The sequence below is a fragment of the Rhipicephalus sanguineus genome, chromosome 1, assembly GCF_013339695.2.
Source record: "Rhipicephalus sanguineus isolate Rsan-2018 chromosome 1, BIME_Rsan_1.4, whole genome shotgun sequence".
Taxonomy (NCBI): Eukaryota; Metazoa; Arthropoda; class Arachnida; order Ixodida; family Ixodidae; genus Rhipicephalus; species Rhipicephalus sanguineus.
Window position 1 is genome coordinate 84,981,725 of NC_051176.1, and position 12,298 is coordinate 84,994,022.

General features: G+C 45.8%; 1 long non-coding RNA gene across 1 annotated transcript in view; it reads right to left on the reverse strand.

Annotated features, from left to right (window-relative positions):
* LOC125758142 (uncharacterized) overlaps positions 1-12,298 on the reverse strand; it is a 158,666-nt gene that overhangs the window by 143,849 nt on the left and 2,519 nt on the right. The window contains exon 2 of the long non-coding RNA XR_007415902.1: positions 9,927-9,990. This is a non-coding gene — a long non-coding RNA (uncharacterized LOC125758142). The remainder of the gene's footprint in view (positions 1-9,926; positions 9,991-12,298) is intronic.

The following is a 12,298-nucleotide window of genomic DNA, read 5'->3' on the forward strand; positions in this document are numbered from 1 at the left end:
CGGTTGATCGAAGAAACCTCTGCACAACGACGACGGCGTGCCGGAGAGTCCGAGTCCGTCCAGCGAGAGAATGCTAGGAAACGGCAGAGAAAGAGTACGCTCCGAGAAGTTCCCGACGTGAGAGAAGGCGTCCAGCTCCACCGTGCCTTGAGCCTTGCGGCAAAAGTCCAAGCTACACCTGGCTTTTTCTTTTCTTTTTTACGCAGGTTTTGATAGAGTTGAATTGTAGGGCGAGTTGGTGTTTGGACATCAGTCCTATCACAAGTAGCGCAACTAGACAGGACAACAGAAAAGAGCAGACGAGCACCAGGCCGAAACAACTGATTTTATTGAAGACTGCTCCAAAGGCTTACATATCAACAAGCTGCGAACGCGCACCGTCACAAGGACCATTAGAGATGATAAAGCAGAAATTATCAAACAAGGCGCGAAAGAAATCTCCATCAAACAAGGCACGAAATAATTTGTGCATTGTACAGCGCAATCGATGTGTGGCTGTGTTTATCACGAAAGAAGGTGAGGAATGTGAAAGCGAGACATCGATTGCGCTATACAACGAGACAAATTAAATTTCCTTCGTGCCATGTTGAATAATTTCTGCATTATCTCCATTGGTCATTCTGACGGTGCGCCTGAGCAGCTTGTTGATATATAAACCCGTGTATCTGCCGTCAATAAAATCAGTCGTCAGTTTGCGCCTATGCTCGTCTGTACCTTTCTGTTGTCTTGTCTAGTTGCGCTACTTAAGACGGCATTCCTGTTTGGAACTTTGAAACCCATGGCCTCTGAATACGCACTCTTGACACGGGTCCTTTTGAGTGGTCGGTGCCGCGCTGTTTTAGTGCCGCGCGCTGGTGCCGCGCTGTTTTATATTTAAAGGGATACCGTTAAAGAGTCGGCGTTGGTGTCGGCGGCGTTGGTTGTGAGCGAAAAATCGGCTTTGTCTTGTAGTTAAAAAAGTAGAAGCCATTCCATTCCTTGAAGGTGGGTGACCTGAGCTAAAAAAAAGAAGACCACATTAGTTGCGTGATGTTTTAATTGTCTGCTGCACGCAGACGAGTTTAAATTCTAAATTGCGTGGTTCTGTGAAAAACGCCACTAGTTTCCGCTGCGTGTCTCATTCACGGGCTCCAGGCGCACCCTCGGGTGTTGCGATGAGCTTGCGTTGAGCACGGTCCTCGGGTCTTGCTCGGTATGTGCGCTCACAGTCCCACCACTGCTCTCCTCACCGTTCTTAATTCGTAAGCGCTCTGCTCCTCGGGCGTTCTCACAATGCGCGTTCGACCCGTACCTGCGTCACACGATCGCGTCCACGCAGCGCCTAAACTCATCGGACGTGGCGAAACACGTAAGAAGCATGTATACTGACGTTTAGTTTAGCACTTTAAGCATTACTTTCTTCGGCCGCACCACAGTGTGCCCCAAGGGCTCCACTTTGAGTTCAGTGTGCTTCAAGATACACCACCGCTGACTAAGGCCGCTAGGCCTCTTTTGTACGCGAACAGACGCAAAAATAGAGGAGGTGTGCCAATGACAGCTCCGCTGTAAAATCACTGTCAGCGACTGCAGCCAACGTTTCATCATGCGTATTTCTCTTCGAAAAGGGCCGGCTCGCAGAGAGTGAGAGAAAAGGCTTATTATGGCAGAAAAGCTGAGAGGTCGGCCTGAATCAATGTTCTGGCCTGCTACTCAGCAGTAGGAAAGGGGAGAGTGGTAGTATAGAGAGTGGAGAGAAGATGCGGATGATGATGATGGAAAAAAAGTGGCGACGAAGTAAGTCCTTGAATGTCCAAAAACTACAGTCTCTCGTCACATTCAGATTCCTTGGACCCCTTATTGATTATCACAAGCAACAACGGGGACCAAGGAAGTTAACATAGCTTATTAGAAAACCAAGCAAAAGAGAAGTTCAGGGGAACAGAATCTTCGTTAATTTTGCTTTAACAGCTTGAACACATCAGCCTTGTTTTTTAAATATCGCACCGAAGCTGCAGCGTTCTTGTGAGTTTATGCATTGTAGTGCCCATATTTTTTTATTTGGGCTCGTTGCGGAGCAGTAAGCGTTCTGAAAGCTCACTTTGTTCGGCCTTCGGATCGTTTACCATACACTCTTGCGCACGTTTACCGACAAACGTTTCCTCAGGCTCAAGGAGGTGACGTCCAAATTTGCGATGTCACGGTGAGCTGTTACGATTGCTTTTTTTTTTGGGGGGAGTTCCGGCATACTCCCAATCGGATGAACTGTGAGAACTCCCACAAACGGTGCTGTAGAATGTGGCACGATCACGCAGGTATTGCGCCAAGAAGCGTTGGAACGCTCTCTTGGTTATCGTAGTGTAGAAACTGTTTGATTAGGTTTGTGACGTGTTTGTGGGCTTTTACAAAGAATCACAATTTGTTTATTTGCGGAAGAATAAAGCACGCAATCGAAAATACCCCTTGTTGAATCTGCACGCTGTTGGCACTTCCGCATAAAGATGTTTTAATTACCTGTCGATTTGATAATATTGATAAATCACACAGACAAGATCAATAATAATAAAAACGCAGACATTGAGGGACTGTATCGTTGTGTAGCGCAATGTTGTAAGAACAAATTATCTGCATTGCACTGTGATCATTGTGAAGACAGCGATGTAATTTGACCCTTTGGCTTAACGCCCGTTACTTTCTTCGCAGGTACCAATGGTCATCAATAGTGTCCGACGAGGGATGTTCAGAAGCAACGAAAGTAAACAGAACTACGAGAAGGAATAGTATACCAAGACACCTGGAAGTGGCAATGGACTATCAACGGAGAAAGAAAAATTACTTTTGTGAAATAAATGAGTGATTTAGTCGTTACTCATGATTGTAAGTGTCCATATATATGTGATAGAATTAAGCGATACGTTTTATATGTGTGATACGTTAGGGCTATTTATGCCTTAACGGGTTGCCAAGTAATTGAGGTGTGAGGTTCCATAGGATTCTTTTCAAAGCAGTTTCTAGACCTGGTGTGGCTCTTTGGTAGAATACCTCATTGCCACGCAGAATGCTTGGGTTCGATTCCTTCTGGGATACGAATTGTTATTCTTTCCATTCGTCCGGTCAACGCTGCCGGTGTCGGTTTCTCTTAACGCTCTTTCATTTAAATTACCTTGTCCGTTCTCGCCGTTCCTGGGTAGATATAAAATGTCAATCACCTGTGGCGCATACCCGCATACCGTGGCCCGAGGTATACAGGTGTGTGTCACACGTGTCTGGAGGACAGGGTTTGACTACGTACGCGACAGGGTTTTCACGTTTTAACGCGGTAGCGTTAGAGAGCTCGTGTCGCAGAAATTCCGCTGTCGGCGTCGGCACCGTTGGTTGTGAGCGGAAAATCATCCGTGAGCGAAAAATCGAGAAAGTAGCAAATAAAATAAACGATAAAATCTTCGGCCCCAATGAGGATCGAACCCGGGCCGTTCGCGTGGCAAGCAGGTGTCTTACCACAAAGCCACGATGTTGCTTGCAGCTGCTTCGGACAAAAACACTACATAAATGTCATGTAGTGAAAGGAGTCTCGACGCATTTTGTTCGGCAGGTGTCACGACGAAAACGAGCCCATACGGTAGGCGCATTCGCGAGGCAATCAAACTACGTCGAAAAACGCCGGGATAGTGCAGCCATCGCCGCTAAATACACACACGAACTTTCAAACAGCTCTAAAAATGGACAACTATGTCCATCTAGAGGAAAACATATCAAGCCAACGCAGCAAACGCTAGATAATGTGCTGCCATCTGTGAGGCATTGTGAGAAATATGTCTCGACTTTTCATTGCATCCGAGAGGGCCGGCGCGCGGCGTATATCTTGGAGGCCATGCGACTCTTGCTTTAGATCGAAAGCAAGGAGGTTAAAAAAATTGCTGGAGTGGCGATTATTGCGCAATAGTGAAGCCCTGCCCACCAAAAGATGGCGGCTGCACCCGCCATCTTTCTAGGGGCACGATAAACCATCAGCGTTTGGCGAAGGAAAGCGAACGTTTTCCACGCACGCCAGAGAAGTTTAATTATGGTAACTTTTATGGGTCAGATACTGCTGTAAGTGTGTCTTTGTGTTACTAGTTTTCGTAAGTAAGCTTCAAAGTCATGGCAAATTTTATTGGACATCAATCGTCAATACTGCACTCGACGGGTTACTTTTGTCGGCAACAAGGATCTTTTATTTTATAATTGACGTAGCATTTACAATAACAGATCAAAGCCATTTGATCTCTAAGTAGGCACCACCAGAAAAGAGCATGTTTGCGAACTCTTTGGTGGGCAAAAGCTGGCTTCACTTTCAATGGCAAGGCGTTTCGAGAGCTTCCACTCCAGAATTTTGTTTTAAACCTCCTTGATCGAAAGCCTGTAAAATTCGCGCGCGCGCGTGCGTGTGTGTGTGTAACAATACACATTAATAAGTATGCACTTAGTGGTTGAAGTGCGCACTAGGGGCCGGATTTCGCTATCGCGTTCAACTCTTAAAGGCGAAGCTTAAGGGTCCCCCAATTTTTCATGTCATGACCCGATGGGCATATTCATCAAATCCGCTTACCCTCCCATGCCAATTTTTGTCTGCACCAGGTTAAGGAGGTGATCATGAGAGCACCAAGACGTAGGCGGATAGATAGATAGATAGATAGATAGATAGATAGATAGATAGATAGATAGATAGATAGATAGATAGATAGATAGATAGATAGATAGATAGATAGATAGATAGATAGATAGATAGATAGATAGATAGATAGATAGATAGATAGATAGATAGATAGATAGATAGATAGATAGATAGATAGATAGATAGATAGATAGATAGATAGATAGATAGATAGATAGATAGATAGATAGATAGATAGAAACGCTCAAAGTGTCATATGTTCACTAAGAAATGCTTCGCATTTAAAACGTGTTTTGAGTGTCGTTATGAAGCTTGAAAAGTGGAGAATTTGTATTGGATCAACCATAAGGATGATTGTGAATACCAGTCATGCGATAGCAGCAGTTTGAAGTATGCAGTGGGTTTGTCGACGGGTGTGCTCGGCGCTGGAAGCTTTGGCATTCTATGCAGGCGGAATCAGTAACTGGTGAGCAGTCGAAATGTACAAGAAACCTTTTCAGTATAGATCGAAAAGATCAGCTATAAATAACTGTAGAATAAAATAAAGAAAGCACAAAGCAAAACAGCTTCGCGAGTTGGTGACTGAGTATAGTAACGTGTCTGTGAAGCCACTAATCGAGTTGACATTTGTGGTAAATGGTATAACTTACGGACTTGAGACATATATAATTACCGCAAGAAAAAGAACGACGGACAAGACAAAAACAAGACTCAGCGCTTTACTTCCCGAAATTTTGTGGGAAACCCCTACGCAGCCTTACCCTCCCACAACAAAACAATGTTTCTTTTTGGTAAAACAGGCAAGCCATATACCCAGCAGGGCCCTCATGCAACGGAGCAGTATTCACTCTGATAACGCTTCCCTCTCATTTCTCCGCAAATTCTTTTGCACTTTTTCCAGCTTACCGCCACCACATCTAACTAAACAGTTCATTGCGTAGTTTTGGTTTAAAGGTATGACCTTTATTGGTGAGAGCCAGCGACAGTGAACTTACAAACCTGTCACCCGCTTTTCTTATACAAAGCGCTTCAAATATTTCCTTGCTCACGTGCCACCTAATCTGCCAGAGAACGCGGGTGCTGTGGAACTGAGTCGTGCACATACTCCTTCGGCAACGGTGTAGCCAGATCGACTCCGGCAACTAAAGCAATGACTGAGGGCCGGTGTTCCTTCAAACGGTCGTTCACACAACGGCCCCTTTGACGATCGCAGCACTTGCCGCACAAGAAGGGAATCAAACCACTGAAACATGGCAGTCAACACCATGAAGCATGGCGGGCTTTTCATACTAGGCTGGAGCGGCATGCGCAGGACTCATCATGGGGCACTTTGAAGTTTTTGCGGCGCAGTGAAAATTACCGGAGGTGTTAGGATATCCGAAAACTTCGAATAAATAGAAGGCCGTTCTATATTCGATTTGATACTTCAAAGGCATAGCACACACTTTAATTATGGAATATTTTTCGAATAGTTTTAGAATAACCAGCACCGGCAGGAAAATCGCAAAACAAGGAGACGCTACAAACGCGAGGAGTCATTTTTGTTGTTTTAATAATATAAGTATCACGATGTATGAAGGCTATGGTTTCACGGGACTATATCGACGCAGGTCCCCGGACGAAGGCCTTTGTGTCTAAAGCTACAGTGTTCCCGAAGCAAAAGTTACTTCTACAACCGTCAGTTACCTTCTCCGTCCGTGCTTTAAAAGGGAACAGCGCAAAAAAAAAGAAAAAAGGAAAGAATATTACAATTCACGGCATGACTTATAACGCGAAGCTTCCCTTCATGACTTCCGAGATTAGGGTATGTTGAAAAACCTCTGAAGTGATACACCTGGACCTACGTCCTAGCAATAAACAGTTGGTGGCCCGCGTCATCGGCTTAGGTGCACTCTGAAAGCTACTAACAAGAAAACTATACCACTACAAGCGTTTCGCTATTACCAAGATTGCCTCAGTTGTATAGCGTCATTGCGAATTTAGCCAATATAGAATTTCATTGCAGTTGACCTTTAACATGCTGGGTTTTTATAAGCTAATTTCTCAAGGCCGCCCTTGCTTGAAAACATGAACTGTGCCCTACACTCGTCATTGGCGTGATGGGAAGACGAGCGCCGCTTGCAGCGATTTTGCCGCTCCAGTTTTGGTAAAGTGCGCTAATCGACCCAGCTATACGTCAACTCTACCGTTATCCTAGAGGTCCGCCAGGACGAACAGTCCACAAGTATCCCTACATATAGGAGATATGGAGCACACATTTCTAATGATGCGAGGATGCGCGCGTGCTTTGCTGTACTTGCATTAATGCATGCTTTCAAAGGAAGGTTAGCTGTGTGAGGGTTCAGGAGGAAATCTCTGCGAGGAATGATTTAATGTAATCCGAGCTGTCTAAGCTATAGCGTGACTAAGGTTTCATTTCTGTAGATTAAAGCCGGCCTCTAGAACGAAACCATAGTCTTTGTTGGCGTTCAGGGGATCAAGCAGCATATACATGATGATGTCGTAGCCCTCTGACCAGGAGCTACCAGCTCATGGTGCGGGATGTTGCAGGGGAGAAAAACAAAACAGGAGAAAAGGAAATTTTGAGCACCCGGCTCCTTCAGTTCGGCCCCTTGCACCCTCGCGCTCTAAAAGCGTGCTCATGGAATCAAAATGGCAACCCAGTTTGACCGCAATAAAGTGTATTTAGAACAGAAAGAACGCTAAAACATTGACGCAAGTAGACTTAAATAAGTGAAATAAATAACAAAGAAAAGCGCCCCCGCTCGCAGGAAAAGGCGCCACCGTTTCTGCTCAGTATCGTCACGTGTGCCGCAGTGAAAACTGCAGCCTGCAGCGTGGTCGGTCGGACGTCCTCGAGCAGTCCCGGTCGAGACCACCGCCTTCCTCGCGTAGCATGGTCCGAAAACCGCTTCTATACGCCTAAGCAACGCAGGCAGCCAGCAACAGAAGTCTGTGCGCATGCCGCCGGCCACGATGGCAGCAGCGTCGGCGCCGTCAGCTCCTCAACTCGTATGGATTCGCCAGAGGCGACACCGCGCGCACCTGGAGGAATTGGAGCAGCTCCGCAACAAACGAGGAGGGAGCCCGTTGCCGAGAAGACGGCCGGCCTCACGGCGATGCTGCAAAGGACGACGGACATGTACAAATGTGTCAGCAAACGCAAGACTAATTTCGATAAATTAAAGGAAAACGTGAAAAAAAGAAACGTGATACGTTTATTATGAAATCAAGTCAGCGAAGTAAGGTCGTCATTAAGTATCCCTCTTTTAAAATGTTATTAAAGCCAGTCGAACGGAATATGGACTCTGAGCTGTGGCTATACAGGGAGTGAGTTCCACTCAGAAATCGTTGAAAGTAGCGAGGCATTCCTATATTCCACTGTACTGACATACGCAGTTTCAGTCTTTCGTATTATCAGTGCAAGATGAAATATGATCTTGCAAATATATGTCCGCTGAAAAAAAATGACGCCGCTTGAGCAAAAACGTTATTTAAATAATTTAAATTTAAGCAGCCAGGTCTCAACAGGTAAATTCCTTTATTTGCTTTCAACACCCACCGCATTCTGGTAAACACCGAGCAACATACGGACACTTTTTTTGGTCTTATATCTTTTATTGCTCGCAGCATGTGAACAAAACGAATGAAGTGCGTGATTTCCGCCCATATCAATGCGGTATTTACGGCTTGTGCTCTTGTTTACCTATAGATCAAAAGACGTAACAGATTAACCTTTCGGAAAGCTTTCGAAGCTTACATCTGTTGAGCGGACGTTAAGGTAAAAACGTTGTAGATACGTAGGCATGTGGTAGATTTGATATAATCAATTAGTGCTTCGCCTATTGAGCAGTGGCTGATGTGTTTTACCTTTAACAGAACCACCGATCCGTTTGCACATTAACTGCTTAAAGTGTGATTCTTTGCGTGTGTGCGTCCGTGTGTGCGTGCGTGTCTTGATTGAGAATCGCCTGTGAAGAGTGGAATGGCAGAGGATGGGTTGCTTAGAATAACGGAGAGCTGACCTAGTTGGTAAGTAATCATTATAAAAAGACAGGGCATGCAAACACGCACACAAGAAAGAAGTCAGGACACCACAAACGCCGACTAACAACTGAATAGATGCACAACGGCAGAAAGCAAAGATGGTGTCCTGACTTCCTTCTTGTGCCCGTGTGTGCACAACCAGTCTTTTTAGAAAGGATGGGTTGCTATGTCATTCGTGCACATATAGATCAAGAAGAGGAGGGATCACGGCGCTAATTCCTGATAGACAGCCGACAAAGACCATGGATAGCTCAGATTCAGTTTTAATCCATTTTAACTGCCTGAGGTATATCTGTGCAAAATTATTGCATCTGCTGCGTTATTCGGCATCTCGGCGTGGATGCTGCACACTAAAACCTAATGATTCGATTCGTCAAACGCTTCAGCTCAATCAACGGATGTGGAAACGGTAGAGAGGTCTTTGTGCACTAAATTATGTTATTCCAGATGACTGCGGTAGTAGGTATAGAGGTGTCCTATAATGTCAGCAAGCATGGTCGAACTGGAGCTCCGTGCACAAGCCAAGGCAGCGCGCACTTTAGAGTATGAGGAAAACAAATCTGCAGCGGCCACGGAATATGCTTGGAACGACTGCCCCTTAACAGTTCAGGCGAAGGAAAGTTTTTCAGCGGTCGTCCCAGGGTAGATTCAATGCGCTCACACTTATTGGGGGGAAGCCGCTCTTGTCAAAAACGCTTGCTTCCTGCACGCGCTGCAACCGTCACTGCTCGTGCTTGTTGTCTTGAAAACAAAGCTGATATGATTTTGTAGTATGTTTTATACTCCCCAATAAAGTTCCTTAATTGGATGCTTGTAGTCACGCACAGAATTAAGTTTAGAATCAATCTAGCTGTTTAGATTTGACAAAATTTAACAGCGGCAAGGTATTTCCGCTTCGACGTAGAGTTCGTGCGAGGGGACAATATTTGTTTTACTGTCGTAGCATTTTTATTAAAAAATCTAATTTATAAGGAAAAGAAACATACTGTACACTGACGCGTTCGGATCACGGAGTTCAAGACAAAGCATCCGAGACATTCAAACAAAATGAAGCATTATTGAATGGGGCTCCTACTGGCCTTAGGTGTTCTTTCTGGAAAAGAAGTTATCTTACCGCGCACGTAGCCTCCAAATGTAGCTCCTTCGGGTATCCTGCCTCGGCCAGGAAACGGGGCAGCATGCGGAGGAGGCGGATTCGTGAATCCCGGGCGAAGTCTCCTAGGCTGTCGGCGTAATCGACGGTGCCAACCCCAACGACCTCGAGACTCGTGCTCATGCCAACCTCCAGTGGACGCGTACTCGGCTTCTTCGCCCTGCGTTGACAGCAGATGATGGCAGTGAACAGTATGCTTTTGAATCGCACCTATGTTATAATGCTCACGCTCTTCCACTGAAATGCTTCCGGGGTTACCGCAAGGAAACATTTCTAAAAAAAGAACCCTTTACCAACATTCATTCTATAACAAGAATAAAGCGTGGAATTCTTGCACTTCTGTGGTGCTTTTAAAGATGTAAATTCTGCAAATTTAACATGCTGAAACCTAGATATATGACCACGAGGCACATCGCAATGGGAGATGCTCCGTAATAGCTTTGACCACCTTGGATTATTTCACATGCACCTACATTTAAGCCCATGGGCGTCCTTTTTTTTTTTTCGTCCCTACTTAAATGCGCCCTCATCGGTAACGAACTGAATCCGAATTTTCGTGCTTTGGAGCGACACGCTGTAATCGCTAAGTCACCACGGCGAGTCAGTATTGCTTTGGCACTTTGCACTATAGTACAAAGAAATTTCTGCCTACGGAATATACTAATCTAGGTTGTGCGAATTGAACTGCGCTATAGTAAGACGTGAAGACTCAATACACTACAAAACGCTCAGAGATTGTCAGAAAATATTTTCTGCGTCCAGAAGTAACTTTTTGACTTTCTCTTGGACTTAAGTTTAAAGGCCAACTACACACAATGAGATTTCACATTGGCTGTAGTCGTTATGACTGCACACAACTAAATATATTGCCAATACCGCAGGGCTGGCAGTGGTATAGATTTCATGTTAGTATCTTTCAAATAGTACCCATGCAGAGGAAGCGTGCCACCTCGTGCTAACTCCTATGAAGCAAGTCCAGGCACGCCACCTCAGAGGTCATACAACGGCCCCTTCTCTCTGAAGCCATGAAGAGAGACTTCGCGTTGTTGGCGATGAACTCGACTGTGACGCGTCCTTTACGAATAACTTTAATGGCGGCATTTTGTTTTTGGTTTCAATATGGAAAACTTCTATTTTTGTGAGGTTTACGTGATACTAGCGCTCCTGCTTCAAGTCTAAAAATCTGCATGGAGATCCTATTTGCACCATCTATGATTATGTTTTTTATGCAGTATAAACTTTTGTCGCAGTTTCCCTTGAAACAATGACCATAGGAGAAGTAATATGTTAGAATTATTTGATAGTGTGCGTTTAGGCAGGTCTTCAATTGAACTAATGATGAGAGGTACAAAAAATATTCTCGTGCACGTCTTGGTGTAGTTCTAAAGCTTGCTCTTAATGTAGCTCCACTACCGTAAAATCTGAGGAAGTGCGTAGCACAGGCGACCCAGCGATTCCCTTGGCGGTTGCCACCGCCTCGGCGGTCGCACGCTTGCAGAGGCGGTGGCGCCCCCTGCTTCGCGGCGCATGGAGAGGGCGCCACGAAGCGCAGAGAAGCGTCTTTTTTTTGCGATTTTAGGTAAGTTATTGCGAATAAGCGTTGGTTATTTCTGTAGTTTATATTATTTTTAGAGCTTGTTTATTTTGCGCTGGTTTTGAGCATTGATAGCCTTGTTTTGGGCCTGTATTGACCACTGCGTGGCGATGCGATATGAGACGGTGGGTGGAGCACAAGCCGGGCCCTAACGTGTTACGTACCGAAAATCGCGCGTGGCGTTGCTATCGCAAACATCAAAGACCAGCGGAGCTCAGGGTAGCGTAGTAAAGTAGTACCAAACCACACACTAACTTTTGCTGGGCTTCCACAGCTTTACTAGTCAACCGGCCACGTTTACGAGCCTCCGGATCTTGATTTCTTATCCTACGCGAACTCTTCTCGGCTTCCCACAATCTAAACTCGGAATCTTCTGTGACGCTTGCTTTCAGCTTATCTAGCTCTCGCTTCAGGATCGGATCGCTGCCGCCGCATCCGCTCACAATTAGCTTCTCGGCGGCGCTGCAGGCGAGCGGCTTCTTCCTCGGGACTCTTGACGGTAGCATCTGCCATTACTAATCAAACGCCACGTCTCTTATTTTATTGCTATAGCAATTACATGGGCACTCTCGAGGGGTCTTTGCCATCATGTCCCGTATAAAGTGCAAATTGATAATGTCCCCCAGCGCATCGTGTGTTCTACCGCGGGTAAGAGCGCGCGAGCGGGATCAAACGAGACGGCCCATCTCTGTCGCTCGGATGGCGAATGCGATACCATCATCCCGCTCGCGAGGCCTGCTGTCGAAGCAGAGGGGAAACGCGCCGGCTGCCTTGAACGAGCATGAAAAGACGCGAGGGGGTGGTTTGCGGTGTCGCTCGAGCAGCAACTTCGAACTTTGATTCTAAGGGCGCGGTCGCGATCGCTGGCGCGCGC